The sequence below is a fragment of the Neophocaena asiaeorientalis genome, unplaced genomic scaffold (genome assembly GCF_003031525.2).
Source record: "Neophocaena asiaeorientalis asiaeorientalis breed wild unplaced genomic scaffold, Neophocaena_asiaeorientalis_V1.1 scaffold297, whole genome shotgun sequence".
Classification (NCBI taxonomy): domain Eukaryota; kingdom Metazoa; phylum Chordata; class Mammalia; order Artiodactyla; family Phocoenidae; genus Neophocaena; species Neophocaena asiaeorientalis.
In genome coordinates, this window is record NW_020175435.1 from 1,969,866 (window position 1) to 1,989,262 (window position 19,397).

Consider the following 19,397-nt stretch of genomic DNA (forward strand, 5'->3'; position numbering starts at 1 on the left):
TTCATCAGCTTATACTTCAAAGAAGGAAATTCAAGGTTTTTTCCCTTTATTTACCAGATTTTAAAATAAAGATTTATTCACATTATCCATTCACATCTAATGTTGATCAATTAGATTTTTTGTCTCTATGAACCAATGGATTTAAACGTTTTAAATGTTTCAAATTATTGCCATTATTATACTTACAGACAAAGTGTCAATGAGGTCTCTTTAAGTTGGTTTCTGATTCCTTTTGACATGATCTTAGTACTTTTTGATAGTTTTCTTGGTATTTGATATGATGAGATGCATGAAACTCATTGTGCACCTACCTTACTGAGGATTTAGAATCAGCCATTTCTCCCAAGAGCATTGGGTTTTTTAGTGGGAAATGGTATTTCAAGACCACAGTCTGGGTGCCTTACCAGCATTCTCTAGAGAAAAAGAACCAATAGGATATGTGTGTGTGTGTGTTTGTGTGTGTGTGTGTGTGTGTGTGTGTGTGTGTGTGTGTAAAGATAACAAATTGGCCCACACAATTATGGAGGCTGGTAAGTCTCAAATCCGCAGGGTGAGCCAGCAAGCTGGTGACCTGGAGGACCAATAATGGAGTTCTAGTTCAGAGGCTGGCAGGCTTAAATCCCAGAAAGAATTATGTTTCAGTTCCAGTCTGAAGACAGGAAAAAAGCCCATGTCCCAGTTCAAAGGCACTGAAGTAGAAAATCCTTTCTTACTCAGGGAAGGAGAGGCTTTGTTTTTTTTTTTCATTCAGGCCTTCAACAGATTAAATGAGGCCCACCCACATTAGGGAGAGCAATCTGCTTTACACAGTCTACCAGTTTAAAGGTTAATCTTATCACAAAACATCCTCACAGAAACACCCAAAATAATGTTTGATCAAATATCTTGGTGCCCTGTGGCCCAGTCAGATGACATATAAAATTAAGCATCACACGGGGTGCTAAAAGTGCTGAGTACAACTGAGTTTCTCATTGTTTCTAGCTCTTTTCAATACATGATAAATTCATGCTGATACTTCCAGCTACAGGGTTTTTACTTAAATTCTTTAATCTTACTTCTATGTCTTATTTGCCTATATGGAGAATTCCAGTTTTCAATTAAACCTAATGTAAATTAGAATATTACAGAATTAAGCATGCTCTTTATCCCAGAACACAATCACAGCAGTCTCAGAATAACAATACCAGCACTACCACTAATAATATTATTACAGGTAATTATTTATTTATGTAGTTTTTTTGTAGTTCTTCAAATGATTGTCTTTAAGTCACATAGAATGGTTCTTCTCTGGAATTATGCCACCGATTGCATACATATGTAAGTTAATTTGTTTTATTTGTTTTAAGGGATTGCTTTTAAAATTTAATTTGGTTTTGTAATTGGTAAAATAGTTACTCTCCTCCAAAGTCAAGTCTATGAAGTATTATCACCTTCCCCCCAAAGTAACTTTTTTTCTCCTTCCATCACATTAGTTGTATTAAATTTTTTTAACATAAGCACATACAGACACACACATATGTTAGCATATGTGTTACTTAGAGAATTAGTATCCTACTAAAACACTTTTATCCAACTTACTTTTTACACTGAACAACATGTTCTGGAAAGCACTCCATCGCAGTATATAAATATGATCCTCATTCTGTTTTGCACCTGTGGATGTAGCAAGTAATACTTATTTAGTTCTTTCCATTTATTGCTTTTACCATTGACGTTGCAATGAATTGTTTTGCACATCTTTCTTTATAATTTTACTAGTGTTTCCTCCTAGATGTTGAATTGGTCAAAAGGTAAATATATAGGTAATTTTGCTAGTAACTGCTAAATCCTCTTCTGTAGAGCTTTTCAATTTTACATTCTCCTAAATAAGATTTGAGAATGCTTGTTTCCCCCAGGCTCACCAGCCCAGTAGATTGACAAACTTTTGAATTTTTCCAATCTGATAAGTGAAAAATGATATTTTAATGTAGTTTTAATTTGCATGTCTCTTATTGTGAGAAATGCTTTTCATATGTTGAATATCTATTTGCATTTCTTTTTCTATGAATTTTCTGATCATTTCTCTAGCCCATTTTTGTACAGAGATTTTGGTGTTTTTTAGAAATTAATTATATAGGAATATTAACCCTTCATCTGTGATACAAGGTGCAAATATTTTTCCAAGTTTGTCATTTTTTAAACTCTAATTATAATGTCTTTCACCAAAAAAAATTGTTTTAGTGTTTGTATTTTTTTAATAAAATCATTTTATCTATATTTTTCCATATTGTTCCCAGACTTTTAAGGAAGTGTTCTTCATTCACATGTCATAGAAGAACTCACCCGTGTTTTTTGTTATTTGCTTTTTGTCTTGTTTTTTAATACTTGATTGATTTTTACTATTATATTTTAAATATCTGTTTTCTACTGGCAAGGTGACTGCTGTTAAAAGTCTGATCAGTCTGATTCTCTACTACGTGTAAGTGACTTACTATTTTTCCTTGGAAGTCCAGTAGATTTACTAGAAAAAATGTCTACATGTTGATTTTTCTAGTTCAGTTATCCCAAGTATATTTCAAAATGTAATATCAAGTCAATGTATAGGTTCTGCTGGGGATATCCTAGTAAAATTGCTGAGTCATAGGGTATGCAAATCAAGCTCTAGAAGATACATCCAGTTTCCCAAAGTGGTTGTACCTATTTGCATTTCAAACAGCACTGTAAGAGAGTTCTGGTGGCTCCATATTCTCTTCAATGCTTGATATCTCCACCCATTTCATTTTAAACATCAGACATATATGCAGTTGTATCTCATTGCAGTTTTAATCTGCATTTCTGTGATAGCTAAAGAAGTTAGGCACATTTTTCATATATTTCCTGATAATTTAGATATTCTTTTCTGTCAAGAGTCTATTCAACTCTTTTGCCATTTTTTTCAAAATGAATCATCCTGATTTTCTTTGACTATTTTGTAAAATTTCTTTACATGTAATCTGCATATGAATCATTTGTCAGAGATATGTATTGTGAGCATTTCTTCCCCATTTTATGACTTGCCTTTTCAGTGTTTATGACTTGTCAATGGTATCTTTTAACGGAAAGAAGTTCTAAATTTTAATGCAGTATAATTTATTACTTTTTAAATTATCTGTGCTTTTAGTATCTTGCTTAAGAAATTCTTTTCTACTCCAAAGTCATGAAGATTTTCTCCCATGGTTGCCTCTGAAAAGCTTTATTGAATTACCTTCACTCAATCCAGAATTGAGTTTGGTGTACTGTGTGAAATAAGGCTCGTCATGCTTATTTTTTTCTAAGTTGATATGAATTGACATCTCTTTATTCATTTTTACTTAGAATTATTTTCCCTGAACTTTTTCTGTGGGCATATGGGTCAGGATAGCTTCACAGCTATTGTCCTTGCAAAGTAATTTTAAAAAACATGGCTTTGCAATTTGAGTTCTTCCTCCTCTCTTCTCCTCTCAACAACTGGTATCTAAACCTTCTCTTTCTTTCCCCCTATTGGTCCCTATCCCACTCAATTTTGTTTTTTATTTATGGAAATTTCTGACTCACTAGCAGATTTTATTCTGGAAGAAGCTCTTCTATTGGTTTTGAGATTGGAGAGCTCATAGTACCCAGACAGCTCCACCGCCCTCAGAGCTTATCGTGCACTCACCTAAAAACTGGAGTGTGCAAAAGTCCTTCCTAGTTTCAGCTACTGTTCTCACATTGCTTGCCCTATGTCTCAGTGTATCAATTGGAAATTTGGGTGTTCTTTTGATGTCAGGTCCATCAGATACCCCATGCTTCCTCTGTTGATACCATGTAGGTTTTAAAACTATCAGTAGTTTGTCTTCACCCATTTATATTTTGGGGTTCATGAGGATGTCATGTAATCTAGTTTGGATGACTTATGTTTTATGTGAGTTTTGGTTATGCTATTATAGTTTCTCTGTGTGTCTTTATGAAATGTTTTGAGAAGATTATTTATATCTATCTATCTATAGATAAAAATAATATATATAATCTTCCATACGTATAGATACATGTACACATCTATATATCTCTCTCTATATATATCTGCCTTCATCATATTCCCTGAATTTCTCTCAGTATAATTATAATTTTCATCTTACAGAGCAGGAACAAAGCCGTTAGAGAATCATCGTCAAAGTCAGATAGTGGTAATAAGTGGAACAGGACTCGAACCTACATCTATAAAATCCAACAAGGTTAATACTGTCTTACTTCTGCTATTCTACAGTCTATTTATATTTCTTCTTCTCATTAAAATATTCCCCTCCTGACATGTTTCATAAAGTACATAACACCCTAATAGTCTTGTATATGTATATTATTTATAAATAAATGAGGCTACAATTATTGGAGGGCTGTTCAAAATACCCAGTTTTCACAGTTTAAAAAAAATGTAAAGATCTAGTAACTTAATCACTGTGTGTTAAATTATGTAAAAGCGGGAAGTTTGAGTACTTGTTATAATGAAAGAAAATAAGAATCTTAGAAAACAAAGAATCATTTTCATCTTCTTTATAATAGCCAGTTGTTATAATATGAGGGAAGATGATGAAAATATCCAAGAAATGATAAACAACAGCTTTCATATCATGTATTCTGATGTTGTAGATATCTAAATCTCATATGTAACAGAAAATACACATTACTGAAGTTTCTTATCACATTAGCTGAATTAGAAAAACAACGATTTAGACAGATAAACATTTTGATGAAAATTGGCTAAACAGTACACACCAGACTATTTTTCTCCTTTCCTTTACCATTTGTTAAAAGTATAATAAAGTACAGTGAGAATGCCTGAAAGTATAAAGTCTCCTAGAATTTTTAAAAAATCAAAGTCTGATTGATAAGCAGAAATATTCAGTGATGTTTAATTTTGATGCAGTGTCTCCTCTTTAGGTTAAAAATGATACATTGCATTAAAGAGAGTCCTATTGTATTGGTTTCTGTGGCTGCTGTAACAAATAACCATAAATTTGGTGGCTTAAAACAGCACAAATTTATCTTACAGTTCTGGAGGTCAGTAGTTTGAAATGATCTCACTTGGGTGAAAATCAAGAGGTCAACGGGGCTGCATTCCTTCTGGAGCGTCTAGGGGAGGATGGTTTCCTTGCCTTTTCCAGCTACTGAAGGCCAATGTACCTTGGCACCTGCCCCCCTTCCTCCATCTTTGAAGCCAGCAATGTTGGGCAGAGTTTTTTCCACTCTGCCATCTTTCTTGTTGTCTTTTCCAAGTCTTTTTTCTACTCTTAAGGACTCACTCTTGTGAATTTTTTGGCCCCAACTGGATAATCCAGGATAATCTCCATATTTCAGGCCAGTTGATTAGTGACTTAATGACATCTGCAATCTTAAATGCCTTTTGCCATGTAGCTTAACATAATTGCAGGTTCTGGAGATGAGGATGTGGACATCCATCTTGGGCCATTAATCTGCCTATCACATCCACTAAGGTTTTCTAAACTAATTTAACCAGTTTGGGTAGGAGTACATTTCTTTTTTTTTCTTAGAGATTTTGTCATCCATATTTATTTTCAAAGCAGATTTCCTATACTTGTATGGGTTATACTCATACATTTACACGTGCATGCACACATACACACGTAAACACATTCCTAATTTATTCAGAGCATCACTGAGAAACAATACTGGGTGAAAAAACACATCCTATTTATAATGAGACAACATCCTTAATAACGGCTCAAATGCAGAATGAGCGATATAAGGAACATCAAACTAGGAATCAGAAAATCCATGTTTTTGACGTGAATCTGCCCTTTAATAAACTTTAATGTAAAACATTATTAGTAGTAGTAATTAAGCTGTATAGAGAGTCATGGGCATTTATTTAAATATCTCGAATGTATTCTCCATCATTAAAATTCCATTAAGGAACCTCAGGACCAACTAATGCTCAGCTCCAGAGGTAAAGGATGGAAGGAGGATAAACCTACCCTAGATTTAACAATTTAGCAGAAAAGAGATGCTTTTATATGGTAGAGCCTGAATAGGAGACTCATCTCAGCTGAGTAAGGGCCAAACTCCAAAACTCGAATTCTTGACGTCGTCACCAATGCTAATTGTTGAAATATTGAATGCAAAATTGCAATACACCCTAACTCAGTTTCTCCACTAAAGTAACAGGATGAAATATTTAAGAATAGAACATAAACACTGGCGTAGGGCATAAAATGTTTGCATTGTTTTAAGATCTTGGCATGGGATTAGTCCATTTGGTTCTGTAACAATATACTGCCTCAATGTTCAATGAAAGTGAACGTTGAAACTGATCATTAGATATAGTTCGGGTTTATAGTTCCCCAATTCTCAGTTTCAATTATCCATGTTATACTTGTCTCCTATCATTTCAGAAAATCACAAGCTGCAATTGTAATTACATAATTCTTTTGGAACAAGCTGTCAAAAATAGAGGCTTAAAACTAAAATTTCCAGTCCTTTAAATTGATTGGTTTGGGGAATTTTTCTCTCTGGATTTGGGCCATGATTGGATTGAAGTAATTGATCATCTTATTAATAGTATATTTAAATTTTAACTGTAAAGTTGCATTCCTTCTAACTCACACTAGGAAATGATTATGTCAGAACTAGAGACTAAAGCCAGAAATTGTATATTAATAGAAATACCAATTAAGCTGTGAGTTGCAGAGGCAGATTTGAATCTTTGCTCAAACCTAAATACAGCAACAGCAACTCACAGAATTTCTTTTCTTTCTGAGTCTGTTTTCTATTAATATCAGTGAGCTGCAGAGAACTCAGTCTGCTGAAGAGATATTAGGTGTGCACACTTGGGAATACACATATGCTTTTCAGAAAATAGACAACAGGTCAGGCTAATGAGAAGCATTCACCTGAGGAATTCATCATGTTTTAATAGGTTTGTCGCGTTGACACGAAGGACTTTGTGAGTCATCATTTGCCACAAAGGTGAGTCTCTGCAGTGGATGGCAGTTTTGCATTTTAGGACTTGATGAATGGAAGTTCCACTGTTGGCATCTACCTTGCCACCTACAATCCTTTAGGATGTAAATTTAGCCTGGATTAGTTTTGTAGAGAATTTTTTTTTAATGCTGGACCAAGAGAAAAGTTAACTTCTTAGCTGTGTAATCTCACTGTGCCTTGAATTTCTGATTTGTCAAGTGGGGATTTTTTGCGGATAGAAACTAGCAATTTCATGCAGATAAAGCACGGGGGTGGGAGGTGGGGAGAGGGGGAGAGAGAGAGAGATGCCAGCTGTTTAAACAATTTGGAAAAGTGCAAGGTATTTTTATCATTATTGGAAGCGATACATTTTTTTTTGCTAATTTAGGATAATCTATGTTTAATATGTAGATTTCTACATTGTGAAGTAATTCCGGGTTATATATGAATTTTCATTTTTCTTTAATCCTTTTGACCACATGCCTGTATTTCTAGTTCTGTTAACTTCAGGCAGTTTTTCACCTCCTCTGTATTTGCGATCAGAACCACTGTCCCACCCCCCGCACCGTGCATCTCCCTTGCACCCACCACTCCCCCATACCCGAGATATCCCTTCCTTACTCTCTTGGGTCATATCTACGGGTTCCTGGGCTACATGTCTTTCTCTTTCTTATGCTGCAGTACATAGAGAAATGTCTTTCTAAGAAAGAATATGCAGTATTTGAGCCCTTTACTGTCGGAAAATGTATTTATTTAACATTCACACTGTCCAGAGTTCAAAGGTTATAGGTCAGTGCTGGTTTCACAATAATTCTCCCTTGGAATTCTGAAGGCATTGGGTCCGGTAGCCGATAAGAGGTTGGCTGCCAAGCTAACTCAAGCTTTGTTGGCAACCTTTTTCCCTTTCTCATTAGCTTTTTTTCTTTTTTTTTTTTTAAGAATTTTTACTCTATCTCTGCTTAAAGATTTCACAAGGTTCATCCAGATCTGTGTCATTTTTCAATTCATTCCAGTTAGCACTCAAGCTGAAGTGAACCCTTTCAAGCTAAAACTTATTATCCAGCTCAAACCTGGGAAATTGTTATCTATTATGTATGCAATAGTTTCTGTTCTTCCATTTTCTCTTCTTCCTCACTGAGACCACTGTAGGCAGAAGTAAGATGTCTTTGAATAATCTTTTGTCTCTTTTTTCTTTTCTCTCATATTTTGCTTTTGCTCTACACTCTGGGAAACTTCTTTGCTTTTTTCTTACAATCTTTTGATTAACTGTTTAATTTGACCAATCATACTTTTAATTTCTAAGTTAATTTTTTCCCTAGCCATCTTTTTTTTTTTATCATCTTGTCAAATCTGAAGATAATAGAATATTTTCTTCTTTTTTCTTTTTTTTAAGTTTAAGTTTTTGTCTGTCTTCCTGAATTATCTATTTCTTCCATGTCAGTTTTTCTTTCCCATTGCTTGCTTTCCTCACAGGTCTGTGGATTCATTGTTGATTCTTCTTATTTTGGAATGAAGAATTTGGATTGACTGTGCTAAGCAAGAGCTGTGGGTTTCCTTTGCTAACGTGTCAGTAGGTCTCTTTCCTGATTAGCCTGTTTTAGGAAGGAGATCGCTGTGAATCTCAGAAGAGTGTGCCCGGTGGCAGTATGTGCTTTAGTTCAAGTAGGCAGAGTCAGTTCCAGATTGTGAGTTTCCCAAATCCCAGGATCAGGAAAACTTTTTTCTGGGCTTGCCAATGCAACACTATAAACATTAATATCACTAATAGCTAACACTTAACAGGCACTCTTCTAAGTATTTTAAACATAATAATTATTTATTCTTCAAAACAACTGTGAGGTAGTACTATTATTATCCCGCATGGTACAGATTAGGAAACCAAAGCTCAGAGGGTTAAGGAAATTGTTCAAGGTCACACAGCTTGTAAGAAACAGAGCTGAACTTTATATCTGGCCAGTCTGGCTCCGGAGTTACATATTCTACCTTGACTGTTACATATTCTACCTTAACTCTCTTCAGAAAGCTCATGTATTCTCAAAAGAAGGGACCCCCAGTTTTATAAACTGAGCTTATGCTGGTGTATGCCTCTGTATAAACTTCCTGTGAATCTCCTTCTTCCCAGACCCTTTCCCATTTATGCACCTTTAGACCCTGTCAACTCCAAGCTGAGCTATTTGAAGGCTGCCAAAGACAGCGGAGCTCCCTTCTCCACTCCACAGGTGTGGATGGCCCCACTGGTGTCATCTCCTGTTCGGCACTCCTGTCCCCCCTTGTTATTACTGTGTTCCATTCATTGAGAAACTTCTCCATAGCTCTTGTCTGAGATGACTCTTCCTCCACTCTGTTAATTCTTGTTGATTTATTCTCATTTGTACTATGTTCTCATTTTATTAGCCTCTCATGACACCAGATGAGCCATTCTACCATGTTCAGTTAACCAGATCTTTTTAAATTTAATCTTTATTTTATATTGGAGTATAGTTGATTTACAGTGTTGTGTTAGTTACAGGTATACAGAAAAGTGAGTCAGTTAAACATATACATATATCCATTCTTTTGCAGATTCTTTTCCCATATAGGTTATTACAAAATATTGAGTAGATTTCCCCATGCTATATAGCAGGGCCTTCCTGACAGAGAAAGACAAATATCATATGATATCACTTATATGTGGAATCTAAAAAAAAATATTATACAAATGAACTTACTTACAAAACAGAAACAGACTCACAGACCTCAAAAACAAAATTGTGGTTACCAAAGGGGAAAGGTGGAGGGGGGAGGGATAAATCAGGAGTCTGGGATTAACACATACACTATATGTACTCTACATAAAACAGATAACCAGATTTTATGAAACCAGATTAAACACAAGTTTCGGCCCTTACTTTCATACTTATCTACTCAAGTGTCTTAAAACAAGCTGTGTCAATTAACATTATGATATAATCTTTCTAAACTACTAATTAGCTTTGATTAATCCAACTTAGTATAGTGACAAAGAGGGGAATGTATTTTATTGTTTTCAATATGTCTAGACTTAAATTCGTGCTTTGACATACCTAAAAGCCTAGGTATGGTAACACATCTGAAGACACTTGAAATTTTATTATGAATGGGAGCTTATTGTGAAAATATATTCAATTTCCACTAGATACTTCCATAACTTTTGAATATTGACTAGGGACTTAAGCATTGAGTAAGCCTTGAGGATCTAAGACAAGAGAAATTCTCTGCCTTTTAAAGCCTCATATTTTTGTGGAAAATTTTAATTCTATGTCTATTTCTTAGGTTTTAGAAACAGGTTTTACTAATCTAATACAAATTAATATTTTAAAATTTAAACTTCCTCATTGTTACCTAAAAAAGAACCAATGAAGTCGGTTCTTAGACATTTCAAGTCACTGAATATCTTTCTTTCCTATGAGAGAAGTATCAGGGGAATTTTAGCCGGAAACTTCACTGAAAGTCAGTGCCACCTTTTTGCATTTATCACTGCCAGGTTTGCTCTGCATATCTTTTTTGGTATTCGCCATGCATTGTTAACAGTGATTGTCATGTAATTAAATCACTGCTCATCACAAGAGCCTGTTTTTATGCTGAGATAAGCATCAGAAGCCTGCTGCAGGACCCCCAGATCAATAAAGATGTTCCCAGTAGGATTACAAAGAGTCTGGGGTTGAGCAGGGCACCAGAATTAATTAAGAATGATTTCTCTTTTTATTCTACTTTCAATATATTTGTAATTGTTTTTCCATTTTCAATGGGCTCTACCTGTCTCTTTTTAAAAAAAATTCTGTGCTGATGCTCAGACACTTCTGTCCAGACAGCTGTAGAAACTGAGCTATTAATCTCTTCCACTTTTTCAGTCATATCCCCAACCTGATTCTTAGTCTGGTCTTAGTGATCACAGGGTTTCATCATCTTTATAGAAACTTTGGAACTAGAGGTGACCATCCAATTTCAGAAGGCTATCTGAACACTCCAACTCAAGCTCTGAACTGCAGGTCAATTTCTTGTTTTAGTTGGCATGAACTTGATAAAATGCAATATCCAGTTTGGGGAAGTATCAGTGTATTCTAAAATAAACAAATCCGAATCAAACGTGATTTTTTTTAAAAGAGAAAACGTATTGGTCTTCAGTCCACTGTGTATGACATCCTCCTGGTGAATAATACGTGAAGGAACTAGGAACCCAAGGGCTTGGTTTCTAAACCGCAAAAGTATTCTAAGTAAGTGGTGTGTCCCTGTGCAGCTGGGGATGCTGTAACAATAAGTTCCTTTATTCTTAACTTCAAGGATTATTAAAATTCCTGGCTTCAGAAATGGACACCAGAAATTAATGAGGTAACAGCCGTTGTAAGTTGTGTTGGTGGGGAAAGGAAGGTAATGGTATTCAAAGAGTAAAAGGTGATGGGAATATTTCCAAGAATTGAGAAACAGCTTTCACATAAAAGGAGAAAAGAAGGAAATAATCAAATATTCCAAGACAACAAAGAGAAAGTGATCTATTTATGGTGACCCTAATGACCTCATGGTAAGATTCCCTTATCAAATGCACGTGGTGATCACAGCTGGACCTTGACAGAGCAATAGAGCAATGGGATGGGGACTTTGATGCTTTTTGCATCCACTAGGCTTCAATAACTAAATCATGCATTCATTCTTTCCATCAACACACACTTAGGGTTTGACGGCATTTAAGAGGACTATCAGGGACTTCCCCGGTGGTCCAATGGTTAAGACTTCGCCTTCCAATGCAGGAGATGTGGGTTGGGGAGCTAAGATCCCACATGCCTCATGGCTGAAAAGCCCAAACATGAAACAGAAGCAATATTGTAACAAATTCAGTAAAGACTTAAAAAAAAAAAAAAAAGGCTATCATATCTACTTTTCCACCTGAATTCCACCAAGAGATACATGCAGGAGTCAAACAAATGGAGATAAAAATAGATCCTTATTACTGCTGTTGAAGAATGAGGACAAGTGGGCTTCCTAATACTGAACCCCAGAATTAAATAGACTTATCCAGCCAGACACAGAAAATGTTGGATACCAGAGGCCTCCTGGACACAGGCATAACCTGCTCCTCTAAGACTCAGGGTGTAGAGGGAGCAGAGCAAAATGCCCATTCACTGCAGACAGGGAGATTCCAAAGAAAAAGAGAAGAAATGGGTCTGAGCGGGCTGGCCTACTTCCTGCTCCCTGGGGAGGGGGTGTTGGTAGAGACACTGAGGAAGGTCAGAACTGGTGTTCTAAATCACTCTCCTCATGGCAGTCTCTTGAGTAGTGGCCCACGGCAAGGACCATGCCTATTATGAGCAACTCTGTGGGCTAGGAGAGACACATATAGAGAGAGATGCCTGCCAGGCAGGAACCGGATATACTCCATGCTTTCAAGGAACTTACAGTCTAGTATGGGAAATAGAGGAATAAACAAGCAATAATAACACACATGACCAACTTTCTTTTCCAGTAATTGAAGCATGTTGGAGTAAATAGGAAGTGACTGGCCCCAACCTAGCTTTCCAGTCCCACATAATAACAATCTCCCAGAAATATGGTTGATTCCACTCAAACTGCACTACTTTTTAAACCTGAATACATACACCTGCCTTGATCTGGAAGAGCCTTTTCTCCTCTCTCTCTCCCAGGGGCAATAAGTCAGTTTTCGTGATTTTTCCCATATCACACTTCTTTAAGAAAAGTGTTTTGATCCCCACAACCATGCATAAGCTTTCCTGCTTTTAACCTCATACATCACTTTGTTCCTTCTTGATGGCAGTTGTGTTCCTCCACATTATACTGTAAGAATTCGTATGGTCGTCTCATCTCTTCTTGAATTGGAGTACACTCACTTCTAAATGTCTCCTCACAGCTAACTCAGAGGCTTTGCAGAGTCTGCTACATGTCAGGTCTTGGAGCTAGGTGTTATGAAAACAAAAAGCAAGTACGATGTAGTTCTGCCTTTTCAATAGGAAAACTGAAAATAATATTCAGAACTTCATAGTACTTACCCGCAGCTGACATTTAGTAAATTCTTTTAAGGGAATTATGACACCCTCCATGGAGCTCCAAGTTCAGGGCAAACCAGTGGAGAGAAGGGCTCCTTTCCTTTTATGACTGAGCAGGCTCTTACCAGCTTCTCACCTCTCTTTCTGTGAGTTCCGATCTCCCCACATCCAGAGAAGGAGGTCTACAGCCATACGGGCAGAGCAACTTTCTGAAACTGACAGAAGCCTCATCTCTTCAGGCAGAACTGCAGGTGCCATTTCCCATTTGAAGGTCTTTCAATTTAGAAGGTGGCAGATCTGTTGTCAAAGGGAATTCAGGTTTTCCGAAAAGTTCCAAGGGAATGTGGAATTTCATTATTTGCTCTCTGCAGGCTTCACGTCATCCCTTTGTAGGCTCAATTTTCTCTGCGTTTCGTACTTTTCATAAAGTAAAACATTTTCACTTCGTAGTAGAGGCTCTGAGTGACCTTCGAGCTGTTGATTGCCTTTCTGGCTGAATTAAACCTCCACGCTGTGCGGTGGGATTTCTAAAGGACACAGGCCTCAAACCTGCCAACCCATCAATTGAGTGGAGCAAAAAAATAAGAGAGGGGCTTCTCACATGCTCAAAATGATATTTGTCACTACTCTTCAGCACACACCACATGGTTCACCATGAGAAACCTATTCATGCAGAGTGTGGATCCACTGTCCGTCTCCCCTTCTCATCTCAGACCTGTCCAATGCTTGCTTTTGTCCCACAAACTGGAATTGCATCTTCTCTTTCTGCAAGCAATTTTTTTCTCTCCATGGACCGTGATATAATGTCTAAAGCAAGCTACTCCAGCCCAGAGGTCCCCAGTAGTGGTTTGGGAAGTGACCGTCAATGTAACGGGGTCTTGCTGGGAAAGAGAGTATATCCAATTCCATATCTGATGTTCTCCACATTCAATCAGTTTATTGGGTTTTGTTTGTCTGTTTATAATGATCTGTAGTTTTTAAATTTTGAGGAATTGGAAAATACCCTCTCAAGTTCTTTCTTTTGTCTGTAGAGTGTTACTCTCTATTCAGCATAGGTGAGTGAATGAACCAGGACCAGAGTTTTTCCTAGGTTTCATATATAGGCATTCAAGAGAGCTCTTGGATTTTTTTCTCCACCTGCTAGGTTGGAAGGAGCTACCAGCAGCAATCTTTTCTTCCAAGTGGACAACATCAACCTACAGAATAAAATCCAATAGAGATGACAGCTGTGAAACATGAGCTTTTGGATCCACCTGGGACTTAAGAAAGAATCATCCCCGTATATCCCAGTGAACTGATCCTATAATTTCTCTTTTTAGCATAATTTACATTATGTTTGGATTCTGTCATTAGGATATGAATCTCGGCGAATGCACAAGATAATCAAAAAGTGCTTTCTTCTACTGATTTGCAGGCATTGATTACATATAAAATTGAATACTAATTTGAGTTTGCTGGATATTTCAGTTTCGTCTTTCAAATTGATTCCTTCGTGATCTTTACCCATATGTGATAATTTTTTTTTTGCTTTGCTATAACTTTTTATATATTTAGAGTATTAGTCCTTTTTCTGTCAAATATGTAGCAATTTTATTCCCAAATTGTCATGTGATTTTGACTTCAGTAGGTTTTCTTAGCAAACATTTTTCTATGTGTTCTGCTTTGGCATTATGCTTAGTTTGGGTGGGGGGAGCCCTCCCTACTCCAAGATTATTTTTTTAATTCAGCGTAAAAATAAAATTTAAAAATCAGTAGCATTCTTCTATACTGAGAATAGCCATTCAGAAAAAGAAATAGAAAATAAGATACCTTTTAATCTCAACACAAGCTACAAAGTGACTAGAGATTAAACTAACAAAGAATGAGTAAGCACTTATGGAGAAAATCCCGAAAGAAAAAGAGGACATAAAGAAAGGTTTGATTAAATGAAGAGATGTACTATATTCTTTGATGGGACAACTTAATAATGAACTTATTAGTTAGTATTCATTGATATTAACAGTTGCAACTTTGGTTACAAAGTGGTATGTATTTTCTATTTTTTTTTTTTTTTACATCTTTACTGGAGTATAATTGCTTTACAATGGTGTGTTAGTTTCTGCTTTATAACAAAGTGAATCAGTTATACATATACATATGTTCCCATATCTCTTCCCTCTTGCGTCTCCCTCCCTCCCACCCTCCCTATCCCACCCCTCCAGGCGGTCACAAAGCACCGAGCTCATCTCCCTGTGCTATGCGGCTGCTTCCCACTAGCTTTCTAAGGACCTTTTCAGGTATTAACACTTAAACTACTCATTAACCTTACATAGAACCTTAGAGTGGGTGCTTGGTGGGGTTGGAGAGTATGAAGCCAGAAAAGAAGGATGGGAATGATGACTGAGAAGGAATAAAAAGACAAGAGAGCGTGGTAGTGAGCCATGAACTGAGGGGTATTTTTTTTGTGTGTGGTACGCGGGCCTCTCACTGTTGTGGCCTCTCCCGTTGTGGAGCACAGGCTCCGGACGCGCAGGCTCAGCAGCCATGGCTCACGGGCCCAGCTGCTCCGCGGCATGTGGGATCTTCCCGGACAGGGACACGAACCCCTGTCCTCTGCATCGGCAGGTGGACTTTCAACCACTGCGCCACCAGGGAAGCCCTGAGTGGTATTTTTGTATCATGTTTGTTCCTGAGGTCCAAAATCAAAAAAGAAAAAAGCAAAGTAAGATAAAGTAATAAAAATAACTATATTTTTAAAAACCCTATATTATCTTCTAGTACTTCTAATGTTTTGTTTTTATTTGGTGCAAATTGTGAGAAAGGTCTCCATCTTCTTCAGTTCTCTCCTCCTTCCCCTAAAAATTTAGTCAATGGCCTACCTTTCGTTTTATCCCTTCTTTCCCACTATTTTAAAATACCAACTTTATTTTATAATATTTATCGACCTGTTTCTGCTTTTTTGCTCTGTTCCAACAATCAGTCTGTCTTTTTTATACCAGTGAAAATCTTTAAACTATATCAGCTTTATAGGTCTTTTGACTTCATATTCTATCAATCACCAGTTCTCATTAACTCTACCTTCAAAATATTTATCAACTCCTTCCACTTTCTATTTCCAGTGCCCTCACCCTGGTTAATTACACTACCAATTTTCTTCTGGAGTACTGCATGGCCCACTATTTAATCTCCCTACGTCCATTCTTAGCCATTCCAAACCATTTTCCACACAATAGAAAAACAAAAAACAAACAGCAACAACAAAAACCTCCTTAAACCATTAATTACATTATGCACTTCCCTGCTCAGAACCCTTGAGAAGATTATCACAGCACTCAACATCTATTCCATTTTGCATGGTCTGCATGTGACCCCCACTTACTTCTCTCTCCACACCTACTCCATGTCTCTCTCTGGAGTTCCATTTTTTGGCCATATTGGACCCCTTTTGTTTCTTGACTGTGCCCAGATCTTTTCATTGCAGGACCTTCAGACCTGTTTTCCTTCTACTGGGAACTCTCTTGCCCTTCATGTCCCTTGACCCAGGTTAAATGTGACTCTCATCAAGAAGACTGATGTTTCAGGCTGCAGGTAGCTGCACAATAGGCCAGTGACATCATTTGTGTGCCAATCAAAGTGAGTAGTGTCCTCTGATTTGGAGGACACCTACAGCACCACCAGGCACTGCTTCTCCACACCTGCAGCTTTCTTTTAAAATATTTATTACAATTTGTAATTAGATATTTATTTGTGTCCTTGTTTCTTTTTTTACCATCTCTTTCTCCCATTAGATTGTAGACTCCTTGAAGTCAGGAACCATGTCCATTCTCTCCTTTTGTTTCCCAAAGAAAACACACACAGTAGGTCCTCAATTATTTACTTAATGAATGATTGACATTTGATTGGTCATGTCATCTCCTCTCATTCTTAATTTTAAAAAGTCCCAGGCGGGCTTCCCTGGTGGCGCAGTTGTTGAGAATCTGCCTGCTGATGCAGGGGACGCGGGTTCGTGCCCCGGTCCGGGAAGATCCCACATACCGCGGAGCGGCTGGGCCTGTGAGCCATGGCCGCTGAGCCTGCACGTCTGGAGCCTGTGCTCCACAACGGGAGAGGCCACAACAGTGAGAGGCCCGCGTACCGCAAAAAAAAAAAAGTCCCAGGCTATTTACCCAGCTTAGTCTTTTACATAAATTTTTTTGAAAGATATTTTTTCATGCTCTGAGATATCCACTGGAATTTTATTACATTCATAAATTATTTGGGAATGATTTGTGATCTTTACAATATTAATCTCTCAGTATGTGAACATGGCATAATATTTTATAGTTTTATTCATATGATTTCCACACATTTCCTATAAGGATTATTCTCACTTTATTTTATATTTATGGTCTCAATTGGGTGCAATCTTTTTGAAGGGGAGGGCTCTTTTTCTGTTCTTATTCTATTTCCATACTAGATATATTTCTTACACAGGAAATTACTGGTATTTTATATATAGTTTTTAATCAACAAGTGTATTTAAATCAATTGTTTTAATGACTTCAGTAGATCTTACTGAATTTTTTACTTAGGCAATCATATGATCTACAAGTTTTTCATTATCGCTTTCATTATTAGAGCTATTATTCCATATTTGTATTTAATTTATCAGTTATTATTTACACAATAATTCTAAATAACAATAGTTAAATGAGGGTAGGTAACTTTGTCATGTTTCTAAACCCAAAGAGAATTAATTTGTTCACCATTAAGCCTGATGCAGTTACTACTCTGGCATAGATTTTTTTTCCATTAAAAATTTTTTTATGCTTTTTTATGAACAGTTTTTATATAAAAAATAATGTTCAGTTTGATCAAATGTATTTGAATTCATAATTTGGTGAATATTAAGAATATGATTTGGGAAACACAGCTGTGAACTTTCAGATTTGAGTCCGCTCATGGGTAGTTTTTCCACCTTTGATGAGCTGTGGTCTTGTGGGACTGCATAAAACACCATTAAATATTGACTTCTTTGGTTTTTCATGGCCTATAATGCAAGTGTATTGACTGCTTTGCCACACACTGATCTTTTCATTATAAGTTTTCTCTGATTCTGCTACGATTTAGGAAGGGGCTATTCCTTAGATGCTCATTTTACAAATAAGATGGTTGAAGAAAAACTAGTGAGATAAGTCCCACATAGAGGGATACCTGAGCTCATTATTATTAACTCTGAGATACAAATGTATCTTCCCATTTGCTTACTCTTCTAAGCCATTACAAAATTAAATATGAATGTTTTATTGAAAAGTGATTTTACTGTCTTTATGTTCCTCTTTGTTAATCTGCTTTCATGTAGGTCAAAAACTTATTCAGAAAATTATTTAGAGAGTTACAGCTCCTTGTTCATTTTTGTTACAAGGAACTGAATCTCTTTTCTCCCTTATTTTTTTTTTTATTTTTATTTTTTTTGCAGTACGCGGGACTCTCACTGTTGTGGCCTCTCCCGTTGCGGAGCACAGGCTCCGGACGTGCAGCCTCAGCGGCCATGGCTCACAGGCCCAGCTGCTCCGTGGCATGTGGGATCTTCCCGGACCGGGGCATGAACCCGTGTCCCCTGCATCGGCAGGTGGACTCTCAACCACTGCGCCACCAGAGAAGCCCCTGTCCCTTATTTTGAAAAGAGTTTTCTGTGTGTGTGTGTGTGTGTGTGTGTGTGTGTGTGTGTGTACACATTTTGAAGAAAAAAATAAAACGTAAGAGCCATCCTACAAGGCAGCAATAGTCCATCATCCTTGGGTGCCTAAATTAAGTCACAAGAGATGTAGGTACCCAACTCCTGCCATTATTTATAATTGTATGGACCCAACCCTCTCTCCTTCCCCTTCCCTGGGAAGCTGGCAATGTTCTCCTCCTCATCCCTGGGCATCTGTCATCCCAGCAGCCACCATAAAATCATTCCTTACTTTCACAAAACTGAGTTCTGTTTATGGAGCAGCTGACAGGAGCATTCCAAGGCCAGGTGCTCCCTGAGAGGCAAGCCTGCTTCTCTCCGCTGTCAGGAGCTTTTAGAAATAACACTCTCTTTATTGGAGTATAATTGTTTTACATTGTTGTGTTAGTTTCTGCTGCATAACAAAGTGAATCAGCTATACGTACACATATATCCCCATATCTCCTCCCTCTTGCGTCTCCCTCGCACCCTCCCCATCCCACCCCTCTAGGTGGTCACAAAGCACCGAGCTGATCTCCCTGTGCTATGCGGCTGCTTCCCACTAGCTTTCTAATTTACGTTTGGTAGTGTATATATGTTCATGCCACTCTCTCACTTCTTCCCAGTTTACCCTTCCCCCTCCCTGTGTCCTCAAGTCCATTCTCTACATCTGTGTCTTTACTCCTGTCCTGAGATAAAATTGACAACCAGTAAAATGTACATGTTTAAAATGTCCAATTTGGTAAGTTTGACAT